This window comes from Pezoporus flaviventris, unplaced genomic scaffold (genome assembly GCF_033815535.1).
Source record: "Pezoporus flaviventris isolate CSIRO_AGI_PZ_B2104156 unplaced genomic scaffold, CSIRO_AGI_Pfla_v1 ptg000013l, whole genome shotgun sequence".
In the NCBI taxonomy this organism is placed as follows: Eukaryota; Metazoa; Chordata; class Aves; order Psittaciformes; family Psittacidae; genus Pezoporus; species Pezoporus flaviventris.
In genome coordinates, this window is record NW_026892561.1 from 27,335,918 (window position 1) to 27,352,627 (window position 16,710).

At 42.0% G+C, this 16,710-nt stretch overlaps 1 protein-coding gene and 1 long non-coding RNA gene across 6 annotated transcripts in view; one reads left to right on the plus strand and one right to left on the minus strand.

Annotated features, from left to right (window-relative positions):
* The window catches only part of LOC133268802 (uncharacterized), a 46,744-nt gene extending 45,822 nt beyond the window's left edge, over positions 1-922 (plus strand). Inside the window, exon 4 of the long non-coding RNA XR_009743168.1 lies at positions 99-922. This is a non-coding gene — a long non-coding RNA (uncharacterized LOC133268802). The remainder of the gene's footprint in view (positions 1-98) is intronic.
* The window catches only part of LOC133268800 (calcium-activated potassium channel subunit beta-2), a 154,058-nt gene that overhangs the window by 85,629 nt on the left and 51,719 nt on the right, over positions 1-16,710 (minus strand). The window contains exon 1 of one of the 5 annotated variants that reach the window (XM_061452484.1): positions 13,552-14,351. The exons of 3 other annotated variants lie outside the window; for them this stretch is intronic. The gene's annotated coding sequence lies outside the window, so the exon portion shown is untranslated. Of the gene's footprint in view, positions 1-13,551; positions 14,352-16,710 lie in introns of those variants that run through there. One more of the 5 variants, XM_061452481.1, reaches the window with a different exon arrangement.

Below are 16,710 nucleotides of genomic sequence, written 5' to 3' on the forward strand. Positions count from 1 at the left end.
GTAATTGGATGATATCACTAGAATTTGAATGAAGAAATCAGGGTTAATTTATGATAAAATGCTGCTTTTGTGACATATGTTCTGTTCTATTCACACAGATTTGGCAAAAGAGGTACCACAGAGCAAGACACATCTGAAATCTCAGGAGCTGGGGAGATGCTGTCAGATATAATTTGTATCTGCTTTTTCATGTCTGGAAATAAAATAAGTTATAGATGAAAAAGATGAGTTAGAGAGCAAAAGGAAATCTGGATAAGTGAATGTTTCCTAGTCATGTGCATATGAAAGCCAGAAATATAAGATAACACATAAGAAGGAATAGAAAAAAAGCCCCCCTATCCCAGGAAATGTATGCCTGAGAATCTGAAATGCAGATACTGCTTCAGAAAGGGAAGATTTGTGTCTGTATATACTAAGAAATCTTATGAATGAAAATGTTGTTCTTCTGGATTTATGATACTAGCACTATTTAATGGCAGGCAACAAGTTCTTTGAAAGAAGAGCTGATGGTCTGGTTCCTGTGATGCTATAAATATACATCCCTATCCCCACCATATCCACTCCCCTGAAAAAATGCAGTCAGAGAGAAAGAGCTAGAAAAGAGTATGGTCACCAATTACTCTTCCAGCTTTTACTTTCCTGGCCAGGCCACTACTGCTCTACCTCTCTCCACTCCAGGATACTAGTGATTGCTCAGTCTGCCTCAGACGGCTGCAAAGTTATCATTCAGTACCTGTGATAGGGCAATTCATTTGCAGCTGCTGCTGTCCCAGTCTTTCATCCCTCTTTGCTGCTTACACCAAATAGTTTAGAAATAAGAATAACCCCTCCAGGAATGTGAAGCAGCCAGAGGGAATGTGTGTGTGTGTGTGTTTAGTTGCCCAGGTCTGTGCAGGCTTCCCTGTACAAGGCATAATGCCTGCTCATTTCTCAGCACCGCTCCTGGGCTATACCCAATGCACTTGACTCTGCAGGATGGCCAACAGCCTGCAAGAGCAAAGGTGGCCAAAGATTACTGCTTTTGTAACAGTATACACTATGTTACCTGGAGCTGGAATGTTTTCTCTTGCTGCACATTACTGGTTTGGTAGAGTAGGTATCTTTGCGTATAAGGAAAATGGAAAGGCCAGCAGGATAGTGCAGTGGTATCTCAAACATGTCCAGCTAATTGTTGCCCTGTCCCTCTGAGACATTGCAAAAATACGTACGTATCTAGGTACAAAACTAACATAGCAGATGTATATATGTTTGGGATTCAATTTCTTCTGTGAAAGGTAGACCTGTCAGACTGCAGTTGATTTGCAGTCTTGCTCAGGAGGGACAATAAGCAGAGCGAGAAGTGCCTGTGGGAAGGCTCTGGCTGCAGCAAGGAGCTCAGTCCTGACTGGGCACTGGCCAGATGTCCTGATATGGTGTGATGCTTATGGACTTCAGACCTGTCAAGCTCATTTTCCCGGTAGGTTGCCCTCTGTGCAGGGCTCTCCTCAGTACCCCTCCAAAGTCCACTGCTGCATTCATAGGGATGGGAGAACTCGGGTGCTGCTTCTCCTCTCATAGCTTGGGCAGTCTCCGTGGGGTTGTCCAATGCACTCATGCGCAATGTCTAAATGCATTTAATTGATCTTTATGGCTATATGCTTGTCTTCAACCTGGCACAACTGGAGGTTTAATTGGCTACCATAACACACATAAATAATAAAAATATGCCAATTAGATAAAATTATGCTTACTAATTCAGTAACTACTTTGTGTTATGTATCATTCATGAAGGTCTATGAATATTGTTGTATACTAGCTGTGCTGTCTCATGAGCCAAATATACAGATACACATTTGGATCTCATGCTGGGGACTTGCTCTTGTGAGTCTGCTTGAAATGCCAGGCTTTAATCACAAAAGATAGAGACTTTTGATACTAGGTTACACTGCTACAAAACAGGTTTATGTGACCATTTGCAATCTTCAAATTCCTTCGCATAAAATCACTTGTCTGCATCATGCCTGTTTTCTAACCTGTAGGAAAGGTGTGATGACGGCTAGCTGTTTATAGGGGTTGGCTGAAAATGAAAGACATTTTATTTCATGTTCTCAGTTCTCCATTTGCCAGAGAAGTCTAAAGGTGCTCTTGATGCCAAGCTGCTTTGAAAATCTAGCCCTTAATTTTAGCAAGTCTTTGAAGACAAAGTGTTGTTATTGTTGGTGTTTCCACCTTTCAGCAGATCCCAAAATTTGTGATATTGTATTTCTGTCTCCCTCTAGCCAAAATAAGGCAGTGCACAGCCACCTTGTAATGAACAGAAGAGTAAGTTGCTTTGTCATACCTCTGATGAGATACCTGTATTTGATTTTGTATCAACTTGGAGACAATAATCAGGCTGTTCTTAGTTCAAAACAGTTTGTTCATTTTCAGTTGACAAACAGGACTATAAATGTTTTTTGTGCTCAGCACCATGCTCTATAATCTCTTCTATTATCAAACTCCTCCATAAAAATAGCCATTTTTTTTTCCCTTCATCACTTTTCATATTCTAATCCCTTTAGGGTAAGGTGATTTGACACCTAATATAGTTTTCAAGTCAGAATATATTATGAAGGCAAAATTAAGCAGTAATATTTATTCTCTGATTGCCTTTATAAACTAACACATCTTGGCACACTTAGCTTTTTTATGTCTCTGATGTGTACAAGGGATAAAAGTTATCAGTACAAATAAATGCAAAAGTCATTAAGGACGGTGTTGCAGGTGACTGTGATATTTATTTGTGTACAAATGGGGGGGTGCTAAGGCTTGCAGTGTCTTTCAATAGAAATTACAGGGTGGGAGTTTCTTTTAGTATTAGCAGTTGTTAAATGTGTCAAAGCCAGTGAAGTCAGAGGAACTTTACAAAGACAAATGTATGAGAAGCATGACAGCTAGTGAAGCTCACTGATAAATTCTAGTAAGATTGACTGAAAAGAATCACCTCAACTTCTTGTGTGTTAGTGGATTTTAAATTAATTATATTTTAACTGCTTTGGAGACAGACCCGAGAATAAATTTGTGGAGCCCAATGTAAGTGGCTGTTTTATAAATGAGAGAGGAATAGAGAAGTAATCAGCATTTCAGCTGTGTACAGAATAAAAAATAAATCAAACACTGAAAATATTATTACAATGCCATTAACATAAATCAATTGCATGCTCTATCCTCAGAATCTTTTTTCATTTCTGGTCATCCTATTTCATAAAGTCTTTAATGGATATAAAAAGAGTGCTGAGATTGACAGTGAAAAGCATTAGAGACATGTAGAGATTTTTTGTAAGATGGGAGGCGATGAACTGGGACTGCTTATGAAAAAGCTTTAGCTCCAGTAACAGGCTTAAACACTTCAGCAGAACCAAGGCAGACTGTAGGTACCAAACACTGTTCCTTGACCACCTTAACTCCTCCCTAGCCCTTAAGAGTCCCACAACTCCATAAGCATGTTGGGTTTTTAATTGAAGACCCTAGAGGCTCAAAGTGCACCTTCATGTCACCTGTTGCTCCTGCTGTGGGTCACAGAAAGTCTCTCCTGCACTGAGATACATGGCAAGCAGAAATAGCTTGCCTCTACTTATGGGACAGATCTAGACTGGGGTTCTTCCCAAGACCTGCGCGTTTAGAAACGGTTGAAACACTGCAAAACACTATTTAAAAAGACGCAGCTGTCTGAAAGATTGATTGAAGGTCATGGCCTTGACAGCAGTTCTGTGCCACATATCCCTTGGTGGAGGTGGGATTTCAAGCCTTTCGTATCAGTGCCTTATCCAAGTACCTTTGTATGGGCAGCATCCAGTGCAGCACACCAGCTAACTCTGAGGATTTTTGCCCCCTGCCCCCTCTAGAGCCAATTGTTAAAATGAAGCTGCTGGTACTTCCGTATCATGCTAAAGCATTTGCCACATTAAACACATTGATTACTTAATATGAGTGAAAAAAAAGTCCTAGAAATTTCTATAGGTAAATAGAGCATGTATCAGTTTTACTGAGCAAGCTAAATAGTTTAAAGGATGTTATCTCATACTTTAAGGTATAAGTCAAACATGCAGATGCAGCAGGTTTGGGCAATGGTCCCTTTCTTGGCAGATTCCTCTGCAGTTCTGTGCCATCCCCAGAAGGACATGCACAGGCTGGTGGGACCCCCAGGCATGATGCAGCTTGGAGTTCCCATGGGCAGACTTCTTGAGGTGTTTCAGCAAAGGGAAAGGAGACACATTTTCCCTACCATTGAATTTGGGGTGGGTTCAGCCCCCTACTCACACAGGTGCTCCTGACACCTCATCCTTTCTACTTTTCCCCTTGTCAAATGCAAGAGAGAAAAGCAACAGCATTTCTGAGATGTAAATAATGTTTAATGAGTGGGCCTTGGAGTTGTAAAGGAATTCATGCACTTATGCTTAAATAATTTTGGTAGTTGATTTAAAGCCAAATCCTTCTGGCCTTACTGAGGCAATTAGCTGATTATTGCTGGAGGGATACTCACATAATTAAGGTGAGTGTTGTTTGTTCTTTATTCTATAAACCAGTTATCTGTGCAAAAGTAGTTGACACAGCGTAGTGGTGCTAAGGCAGTATGATGATGGGCACTGAGAAAAATCTTCAAACCCAGACAAAACCTGGTGCCTTTCAAAGAAGAATAGATTGACAAGCCATCTGCCTGACACTGTTCTGAGTGGAAAGCTAAAACCTGGCAGCGAGAGATGTGTCCTTGCCTGTTTTCTCCTTGGGACTGCAACCATTGTTACTTACCCAGCTTCTCCAAAAGAGGGAACCAACTAATTAGGTCTACAATTGCCATTTATCAAAAAGAGCATCTGAAGCCTCCCAGTGATATTTTTTCCTTCTCTGCCTGCTATTTCTAAGGCACCTACCAATGTGGTACATAAGTACCATCTGGATACCTGGCTAGTCACCAGCAGGCTGTGATATGTGAGGGGTTTTAACTAAAAACAAGAGAACAGAGAGTAGAAGGAGTAGACAAAGAGGGAAAAGAGTAGACAGCAGCATGTTTTAATGGAGGCTGAAAAAGGTATAAGTGAACTTAGAAACAAAGAGGGACAAAAAAAATCTTTTGTCCAAGATTTCCTGCTCAAAAGAGAAGTGAAGTATGTGAAATCTTCTAGGAACCTCCCTAGGTATATTTAAATTGCCTGGGAAGTGTGCTTGCAGACTAGCAGGGCTGCTGCATTGACACTAGAGATGAACTCTCACCACAGAGCAGGAAGATCGCTGCAGAGAAAACTTCTTCCTGCTCTGCTAGGAGAACCTCTGCACCTCACCCTGGGTGCCAGCACTTATTTACATTCACAGCACAGATGTGCTGGGATTTTATTAAGGAAGTGCACAGCTTTGAGATCAAGAGTCCTGGCTTCCTTCTTCCTCACTGTGAATTCAAGGAAATTTATAGTTTTTATTTGGTTCATAGGAAATCAAATAAACCTTACAACATGGGAATTTACTTTTTTGATAGACCTTAAGAGTTACGAATAGCCTAGTCCAACGTTATAGTGTGAAGACACTTGTGTCTTCTTGCTGATGATAAATTCACTCCTGCCAGTAGTTTACTGTTTGTGTTAGTACTGTCCCCCATATGGGTGTCCATGTGTTCAGGGAATGGTGTTTCAGTTTGTCAGAATGTCTTTGTTGAGAAAACTTCTGTTGTCAAATATTGGCAATTTTCTCTGAATGATTCTGGAGCAGAGTTAAGGCTTCTGGTGTAATGACAGAATTTTGCAAGTTCTGTGATGGCTTTTGACAATCCAGGTCCCAGCAGGGAAAGACTCCTCACTTGAAACTAGTCAACTTCAGCACACAGGAAAAAGTAAAAATGAAACCCACCTAGAAACTCAAACCTAGTTTAAAAGGGGATCCTCTCTGACTGAGCTGAATTACTGTAGATATCTCTACACAACAAGCATACTCATGTAGGGAACCAGCTAAAGGTGGGCGTACGTAACAAAGGCATCCTGTTCACGCTTAATGCACCAGATAAATTGCTTTAAAATGCACAGTTATTTTGTGAGTTCTTAGTGAATAAGTGCATCCTCGTATGCATCTCTGAAGAGATTTTTAATTAATTGCTTTCAGCCATTTTCTTCCTGTAAAATTAGAACAATGATGGAATAGATGGGGTTGTGGAGTTTGGTGGGGGAAAGATTATGCTAATCCACTTGAAATACAGCTAAAACAGAAAGCAAGAAGAGATAAAAGCAATTTTTGTTTTTTTCAAAGCCTGTTTACCTGTGACAAAATCCTTCCAAATCAGCTGCCTACAAATTACTGGATTATCTTAACTCTACCGAATATGATTTTCTGTGGATTTCACAACCAGAGAGTATGTCTCGTGATGCTTTTTGCAAGATGGGAGAATACATGTTTCATGCAATTAATAATTAGGAGAGCAGCAGAGCTTTTAAAGAGCAAAGTAGCAGCAAGATCAACATCTTACATGGAAGCCAATGAAGAGGGGGAATTTGTCAGAAGTTTACACTACACCCTGCTGCATCAGTAACATGGTTTTTAAAAAGTGAGGGAACCTTTCAGTTGCAGATGCTCCAGTTAGTAAAATGCTATGGTTAAAAATGAACTTCCTTTGTTCCTTGCTTGGATTATTGCTTCCTGTGCCTTGAAATATGTATGCTCTGTTGAAGGAATTGAAAGATGTCCTGGTTGAAGTGATTTTTCCCCTTAGGTTTTATTCCTGAAGCTCTTATTTCCTGGATTAGTAAACTTTGCCAAATCATAGAATCACAGAGTGGTTTGGGTTGGAAGGGACCTTAAAGCTCATTCAGTGCCAAGCCCCCTGCCATGGGCAGGGACACCTTCCACTAGACGAGGTTGCTCAAAGCTCCATCCAACCTGGCCTTGAACGCTGCCAGGGATGGGGCAGCCACAGCTTCTCTGGGCAACCTGTGCCAGGGCCTCACCACCCTCATAGTAAAGATATTTTTCGTAATATCTAAGCTAAATCTCCCCTCTTTCAGTTTAAAGCCTTCCCCCCTTGTCCTATCACTAGATGCCTGTGTAAAAAGTTCCTCTCCAGGTTACTTCTAGGTCCCTTTTAGGTACTAGAAGCAATTATAAGGTCTCCCCTTGAGCCTTCTCTTCTCCAGGCTGAATGTAGCCTCCTTAAATCTGACTTGCAAGGACTGTTTTTCTCAGCTGAATTTGTTCTTTCCCCACCATTGCAACAGCAGCTCTGGAATTCAACATAATAATCTTAAGAACTGCTCATCAATAGCTAGATGGCCCAATGATAGAAGACCAAGAAGCACAGACAAGCTGTTGTCCTTTTTTGCCCTTCAAATCTTCTATATTTGTCAGGCAAAAAGGGACAACAGCTTGTCTGTGCTCGCTGGTGCTGTGGTTAAGATGTGGTTATCTGAAGCCTCCTTCTGCAGCTGTCTCACTAAGTCATTAAGACAGAATAATTTAAGAGTGTTTAGCCATGCTAGGACTGCAACTGCTCCTTGCTCCCCATATCTAACCCCTGGCTATGTTCTGCTTTTCTTGCACCAGCTTTGGTGTTTGTGGGCTCCCAACTGGGCTCCCTCAGCCAGCCAAAGCCAAAGCACAGTTTTTGGGAGGCTCACTGAACTGGCTCGCCAGAGGGCCAGGAGAGCCTGGGAAGGTGCAGGAGAGGGTGGCTGGATGGGAAAGGGAAGGCAGTGGGAGAACAAGGGACAATGTGAGCCCTGGAGCAGCTGCAAGCTACAAGGGCAGCCTGGCTGCTGGGTCCCCTGGGCTGTCCCCCCCCAAAAATCATACATTTCTAACTGAGGTCAGAGAGTCAGTCTATTTGGCAGGGGTGCTAAGGAGCACTGTGGATGGAGAGGGACACAAGACTCTGGAAGGATTTAACAATCCTTTATTTCTTCTGACTTTGATTTAACCATGGGCTGTGATGCTTTAAGTACCAGATATTAATTAGAAGTGGTAGGAAGTCCCAAAGGGATGATACTCCTGGCCTTCTCACCATTCCTAGTTTGACTTATTCCAAATTATTGCTCTGAAACATTATTTATTCACTCAGGAGCTTGGTGTTTATAAGGTCTGTCTAAATTTGCAAATAACTAATGGTTGTCAGTGAGGAGTACCACTCTGCTGAGGTGGAAAATAGCTTGCCCGCAAGTAAAGTACAGCCAAGTATATTGAATGTTTTCTGCAACACTTCTTTAAGGCAGGCAATGTTATCTTGTCCCTTCTTTGGTACCGTGCCTCAGCAGGCACACAAGGACAGTGCCTGGATGGTGACCTTGGACAGATGAACCACTTTAGGCTTAAGCAGAAGCTTCAGCCCCCCTCTGAATCACTGGTCTACTGAAAGGAAAGTGTGGAAATGGGACAAATGCTCTTTTGTCTCCTCTGGTCTTCAAAACCTTTCTGCCAGTGGTTGACTTAGAGCACACAGAGCGGGAGGGACACTGAGTTCAGACAAAATTGCTGGGTACCTGGGAATGGTCAGGATACAGGTCTTGGCTCCTTATGCCCATCACGTCCTCAGTCTGGGGATTCTGCTATAACCCCCTTTCAGTGTTTTGGAGACGCTTAAGGTTTACAGACAGTTTGAAATGTTTCTCCTTTCCTCTGAAAGATACCTTCCCCACTGTTTTTGGATCTTCCAGTTCCGTGTCATGGGGAGCTGCGGTTCAGATCAGGGCCAAGGATTCAGCAGGTAGGATAGGCTTGTGCAAGCTTTGATGAGGTTTTGTTCAGTTATGTGATGCAAATGATTACCTAAAGAGCTTGTGCATTTACTGGAGTAGTTTTGAAAGGCTGATGAGGACCTCAGAGTTGCCATGTCACTCCTGTAAGGTTCTAGAAGCAGATGATAAGTAAACAGAGTGGATACCCAGGTACACTTGTGACTGTTGCTGCCTCTGACCTTTCAAGGATCTTAGAAGAAGATGCTACAGCTGCAAGATGTTGCTGTGTGTTCCTGTGGAGCTTATCAGTGGGAGCTCTTTGCTCCCAACCAAGCTTCAAAAGCACTAAAGCACAGACCAAAGGGGCAACCAGCAATGTGAGCATAGAGAGCTGGGATTTGACATTTTCTGTGTTTTCTCTCTAATAATTAACTGCTTCTTTAAAAGTGGTCCACACAAAATTATTCTGCTTGGCACAAGCAGAGATGTGGGTTAATTATGAGTAATAGCTTTATATTAAGAAAGAAAAAGTATTTGAAGATCTAATAAGACATTTAGTGGTATTCAGGGGAGTTTGAATTCGGGATTTCATTCCAGATTACATTGAGTCAATTTTTGCCCTAGCAAAGATCCTCTGTGTTTGCTTTGATTTTAGTTCCTCTGATTCTTTTCATTCTCTTACTCTCCCTAAGCAGTTTTAAATGTGCCTTGACAGATTATGAACGCACGTGTATTGTCCATAGTGGCTCTTGCTGTGTGCCTTGCACACAGTGCTTGCTGCGTGCAATTTAGTCATATTTCTGTTTTTTAGAGTAGATATCTAGGATGGTTGAACTTTAAAATAACTTAAAATGTAAAAAAGACCATCTAATGGGGTCGTAACACTGCTGGTTGGTTCTGTGCAGTCACAGCAACCCTGTTGATCCAGCACACACCTGACTTTCTACGTAAAGTAGTTGGACAATATAGCTCACTCAGTAGGAGACCTGAGGTTTCCTTCTATACGGCATAAGTACAGAAAGAAAATCATTTAAAAGGCAAATATAGTCATGTTTTATAACCTTTTCCTCCTCATTTGTTTCTGAGTCAAAAGAGCTTGGTGTTTTGACAGGTGATTTTTTGTTTTATCTCTGGTAAAAAGCACTTGACAGAAATTCTTCGCCCAACTGATTTTCACTGCTTTTAAACAGTGCACCAGCTGTTAGTTAGTTTTCTTTTTGTCTGTTATTTTCACAAGTCTTCCATAGCTCTTTAGCGTGTCATCAGACCCCTGCATGACAAAAGTTAAACCACATCACCCACTTGCTTGACTGCATCTGTGGTGAGCACCCATGTAGCACCTACCAGCACAGGGAAGAATTGGGAGTGACAACTCCAGGGCTTGCCATAGACTGGGTCTGGTAAGATCATAAACCTTGGCGTTAATGACCCAAAATAACTAGATTCATTGTTAAAAATTGTATTGGTGTATTTATGTACTCACACTGTGTCAATCCTTACTTCCTACATACACCCTCTGTGTGACTGGCCGCTGCTCTGCCAGTCATCACCCTTATTTGTTCACTCTTTCAATGTTTTCTCTCCTTCACTCAGTGCATCAGTGTTGATGCTCTTTTGCTGTCCTCTCTGTTGGCTGTCTTCATGTCATGCAATGTGCAAGACAAGCACAACAGGAGGGGCTATAATGTGGGAAATTTAGAAATTTCCATGATGGTGTTTTTTCCTTTCAATTTGGCTGCAGAGTTTCCACAGGGAGAGTTAGGGAAAATACAGGGACATAGCAAGCATTGTAAGAGAATGACCCATGCAGTGTGTGATGGATGATGCTGACTATTCATTTTAACAGAGCTTTAAGAATTCAAACACTTTTCATGAATATTCATATGAAACAAAGCTGTTTAACCTGGCTCTCACATCTGTCTAGTGGGAACACTTCAGTGCTTATGTGTTGCTCATACGACTACTTGCAAGACATGAATTTTAAACCTGACTGCTCAGATAGGGATGGAAATCCAATATGAAACAGTATACTTGGTTGTGAAATTTGCAATTCACTTTCTCTAAGTTAACTACACACATCATCTAATCAAGGAACACCACATGACTGAACTAAGCAACACAGTATGAATTTGCAAACATTTGCCATTCCCAAAAGATCTGTAAGCCAAGAGTTGTACACTGAAGAAATTCTCAAATATCAAGTAAATAAATTAGAAAATTGCATGAGCTCCATAGACAATCCATAAGCAGAAGGGTGAGTGAGGTTTGTGGCAAAAAGTACTCATGGAGCTTCTGAAGTAAACAGAGAAATTGTTTCTCAGCCCAGTGAATCAATCTGATGCAATTTGGTTCAGCATCTCCTCTATAGTGATGGAGCAAAGGGAATGCTGAGAAATTTTGGAATCACTTCTGACAGGCCCTAGATGAATGGATATTTGCTGCTGGCAGAAGTTTTTGTAAGTGGACTAGTTCTGAAAACAGATTTAGTTCTGAATCATGGGATTTGCGTTATGTCTTATTTTGCACTTGAAAATGCCTGAAATATTAACCTGCTCCTGCTATAAAAATTTGTTTAGCAGTTTGCCTTATCTGGAGCTCTACATTCAGCCTCATTCCCTGAACACTATCATCTGTATTTCCATTGCACCACTAGTACACCTTCCTCAAAGGTGAGGAGAGTGCACTAGTTGAAAAGCAGGGCTATTACACTGTCTCTTTTGCAAAGAGGTTGGGAGACTTGCCCAAGTCCTCTGGGAGTTATGCAGCTGGACACAGGCTCAACTCAGTCTTTGACTTCCTTGTGGTTTTACCCATTCAACCCCTTCCCTCAGAAAGGCACTGAAGTAAAACAAAGTAAAATAGTCTAAGCCTCTGGACAGAAGTGAAACAAGAAGGAAAAAATATATACTCGATTTCCACATGCATTGCTCATTTCTGACACAGATTTAATATCTCTGCATAATATCTCTTTGATCCATACTGCAAACCACTAGAAACAATTTCTTTGAGAGAAAGTTTTCACTGTTATCATTATGTTACTCAGTAGTGTAAATAACACAGGTAGAAATTATTTTTTTCCCACAATTTGCAATGCAAAGTAATGCGATTGACTGAAAAGTTGTTGCTTGGATCAAATGGAGAATATTTATTTTATGTTTCCTAAGAAAAATTCTCACACTTCCTGATCCAATATAGCTGCTTCTCTTCAGCAAAATCTGTGTTTATTTTGATGGAATACATTTAGCATTTTAGCTGTTAAATTGTCACGGGTGTTTTGTCATTGAATGAATTATATCATGACCTGTTTACAATGTAGTATAATACACTGAATTCTCCTTAAAGGGGACATTAGTTAGGATGAGTAAATTCAAATTACTGGGTAAGTCCCTGCTAGATAGGGATTCTTTTTCTAATGAATATTTAATGAAAACAATCAATCTAACACAGTTCTCTGAGTTGTGAGCCTTTGACAACAGTATTGTAAAGTATACTTAATGACACCCATATTAAAGTAGATTTAAAATGACATCATAACCTTAATTTTAAAATTTAACACAGCGAGTGATACCATAGCTCTTACTGCAAGATATGACTCTTCACTTCTTTAAGTGCATTTTTAAATGCTCCTATGAGAAGCATTTCGGCAAGCAGAACATTTTGTTGTTACTAAATACCACTCACTCTTAAGCCTCTCTGTTGTTTGGGAATGAAACTTTAATACACAAGTCAAAACAATTCATCATACAGGGAATATCGCACTTGGATCAAATACACCCATGATAAGGATTTTGCATATGAAGGGATGTAAGATTTTAATTCATTTAGTTCTTGTTACTTGTCTTGGTGGGGGTCATATGCAGTGACAAAAACACAAACTTGCAGCCCTGCACTGACAAGGACCCCATGCAACCTCGCTGCCCTCTTTTGCCATGCAGAACAGACTGATGTTTGAACATTTCCTTGGCTGGTAATGATAAACAGGCGCATCGTCAAAAAGTATATGAGGCTTCTAACTTTGCATATCATCTCTTGAACTTCTGGCTGGGAAGAAGCAAGCATTTTCAAGGGGAAGCTTTCCTGTTATACTACTGGGTGTTCATTCCCCCCTCAGCCCTCACTCACAACCCTTTCAGCATCCAACTATACATTGTTTGCACCCTTTCTCACACTGTTTTATCTCAGAGGGAGGAAGAGTGGCAGGGGGCCAGCAGTGGCACAGGAGGAAATAGTAGCTTTTTCTGTCTGAAACTACAATTCTCATCCAGCAAGACAATGCCAACAGTGCAGAAGAAGCTTTGATTATGCAAAATGGATGGACACATTGCACCTTTTTTTGCAATAGGTTATAACCTGAGGAGTTCCTCACCCAGAAAAACCCTCCTGCAAGCACATGCACACCCCACCCCCCCACTTCTGTTATCCCTTTTTCAAGTGACATTGGTGACACTCCAGACACATTTTACACATTAATAGCATGTCTCCCACATCTTACAGGCTCCATAGCTTTCTTCTTCCCCATTTATTTTAGGGCAGCTTCTCCTCTGTCTTCTACCATCTCAGAAACAGCCCAGCTGGCTCAGTAGAGAAGGAGTAAAGTGTTTTCTGCATGACCTCTATGTATTTTACTCCGTGGGAATGGCGATGTGGAATGCACACTCAGCAGGCAGCAAGATTTGAGCCAGTTTGTCCTCAAGGCATTTCTGCCATAAACCACAGGACTGTCAACAGTATTTCCCCCCTTGGCTATCCCCCCTTCCTACCACCCCCTCCCCACAACTGCCTCACCGCTGCCGACTGCACCTGGCTGTGCTCGGAAAGCCAGTGAGCGAAACACAAACAATAGGCACCGAACAGCAACAGCTCCCTTTGTTTCCCATGCAAATCCTACCTCCGATAGTTGTCACATCTTCCTCCGAGGCGAAGCCTAATTATTAATAAACAGAGATCCAGCAGAATCCTCCAAACTGCCACCAGTTGTTAAGCGCTGTCATTGTTCCCTCCTGGTGCTTAAACCTTTTTTGACCATTAATGTCACAACCCCTGCTAACTCATAGCTTAGTACTCCCTGCTCAAAATGTCTGAAATAGTTTGGAAGGACAATAGGAATGACAGGCACACTAGACAGCCATGCTTGAAATTAGTTATCTCAAGCTGACTTAAGGCTGTTTCATAGTGTTTTTAAGGCATTGCACTCGGTAGGGTTTATTAACCTAGGCTAGACATGTCATTCCTGCTTTTATTCAGTGCTGTAATAGGATGTCTGCTAGAAATGCAGCGATAGGTCTAACTCCATTCATCCCTCCATAGTTTTTAAACCTCCCCAGTGGAGGAAATAGCTTCAGTCATCCTTAAACTTACTGAGGCTACTGTTTCTGCAGAGCAGGGTTTCACACATTGTTTTGAAACTGACGAGAAAAATCACTCGCGGGAATGGGAAGTGCCGTAGCTCTCAGGACTGATGTGAACGACAAGAGAAACGCGACAGCGTCCACCCCCACTGTGAGCAGAGGCTGTCGCAGGGGTGAGTGGAAGCAGCGATTGGCGGCTGAAAGTTCATAAAACTCCATAAGGCAGATGTGGCACAAAGTGAATGAAGGGGATGTATGGACCATGCTTTGGTTTGTATTTACACAGTGACAGATGTCCACTACACTTCCTAAAAGCAAAATACAGTTTGCAGGTAGCAGGGTCTTACAATCTAAATTTGCAAGTTGACAGCATCTGGGATAAGCAGAAGAAACAGAAGCAATGCACAGCATTTGTGGTGCCTGTGATGTGGAGAAGAGTGGTGGTGAGAGGATGCTGTTGGAGACTGCTGTTTTCAGTAAAACTATGCACATCAGTAGATCCCAGGACAGAGACATTAGTGCTCTTCTGAGATCTTAGAGCCTTTTTCTTCTTGGTTGTCAGTTAATAATCAGCCCAGGTCAAGACGGATCAATGCGTGTTAACATCTGCTGTTACTTTAGTGTTGCTGATCCCATTGTGGTCCCTAGTGGACAAAAGTAAAAGCCACCAGCACAGATGGTGCCAGCAGCAACGGCACGCGGGCTGAAGGACTGGAGAGACAAGTTGGAGCCAAGGCAGGCTGGGAGAGAGCAAGATAGAGTTAGCTCTTTTGCTGCTTATTTAGCACCTGCCTAATTCACAGCCCTTGGCTTACAATGAATATACCATGCATGGAGACGTCTCAGAAATGGAAGGCATTTAAAGAGATGAAGGGGCAAAGCAGATCACAGTGAAAACCCAGCTGTGCCTCAGACCATGGAGAACTAAGGGGTTAAGAGAACACTAATATGCATTAGGTTTTTAAATGTTAGGGATTGAGGGCACTGAGGGCTAGTTAAGGTCTGATTCTTCTCCTTTGGATTTGTGTTCTACTGTGACTGTTACAGGCTATTTGAAAGTTGCTCTTGCAGAAGAGGCTGCTGGTCTGCGCTGAACAAGTGGTAAATTCTGCCTTGCTCCTGGAAGGAAAAATGGCCAACTTAAACCATCCCTTTTTTTCCCCACATGACTTCCTGCCACCAGCACACCAGATGCCCACACTGCCAAGGGCTTTACCAAACACCATGTCAGCGTGTGTGCTCCATGTGATCTGCAGGTCTTTCCTCTTTCTGAATTGGCCTTCATGGAAACTTGAGTGAAAGCAAGCTTGTTGCTGGTGCAGGCAAGCCATAGATGCTGATGGGGACATCTGGGGCTATGACAAGCATGACATTTGTCCCTAAATTAGTACTGCTCATAACAGGGCTGCCTTCACACCCTGTGCTTCCCATGCCTGTACTTGCTGTCACTCTTGGACATCTGCTCTTCCCCTTTTCACCTCTGCACTTTACACAATCAGTTTTGGAGGGGAGGTCTTGAGGCTCCAGTTCTGTTTCTCCATTTAGAGTGGGGGATTATTAGAACCTTAAGCTTCTCCCAAAAGGGAGAGCAAAGGGGACTTCAGAGTTTGTAGGCATGAATTTCAAGGTGCACAGTTACATGCTGACCGCTAGCATGGCTGCCAGAACAATACCTGCTTTGTGAATAATTCATTTTTTCACTGCCATCTATCTAGCATCTTTCATAAGCATTACATTCTCCTTAAGGCAGGAAAGAAAAAAGGGGAAATAAAAGTTCTCCTTGTCCTGAGCAATATAATTCTGTCTCACTAATTGATTTGCAAGTGGTATGACACAGCAGTTCAAAAGACATTAGATTCCTATTGGAGATACTCAAATTTAGGGTTACTGACTTTCTTGATGATCTTTTGTGGTATTGTAGTGCTGAACTGGGCACAACAGTGTTCAAAGACAGGTTAAAGCAGGTGATCTTTGCAACCCATGTTCACAGTTCCCCCTTTATGCATGCTGGGGGCTCTTAAAAATATGGATGACTATCCCAGCTCCTCCCTTATGGTGTAAACAAACTAGCCATGGACCTCCCTGCCACAGCAATCCCAAAGGCTTCAATCCTTTGCAGTAGGTTAAAGTCAATTGGATGTGGTCAACACGTGATAACTACCTGTGAGGGGTGAATAATGTCCTTATTAATGTCAGGCAGTAGCTGAAAGGGGGAGGTAAACTATTCAAGGTGCAAAAGTTAGGCTAAAAGGGAATGATCAGAAAGATCATATAGGGTCTGATTAGTTCAAAAATATTCAGTGCTAGGGACATATTCTGTGATACTTGCCCTTTCCCCAGACTTTTTCTAATCACTGAACAGCAGCAGCAGCTGCCATCAGTCCCATCAGTGTTGGAACTCCTCCCTATCTTTACCAGGGTTCTACTGTTGTTGCATTTTTCTGATGAGCACCAATCTGCTCTTTGCTGGAGAGAAGATACAAAGAGTGGTGGAGCACTGCTCTGATTTGGTATGGCAATTTTCTGTCTTCCTGGACTGTGAGAATGCTGCAAAGTACAATTGTCCTGTTGAAACAGAGGGCACACATGTACTTGCACTTTGCCCTCCATTAGGAAAACCCTATTGACTCCTATAGGAGCTGAGATTGCTACTCAGCCCTGCAGCAGTAGACCCTCTTTGAGAAAACTCATTCCCTGCA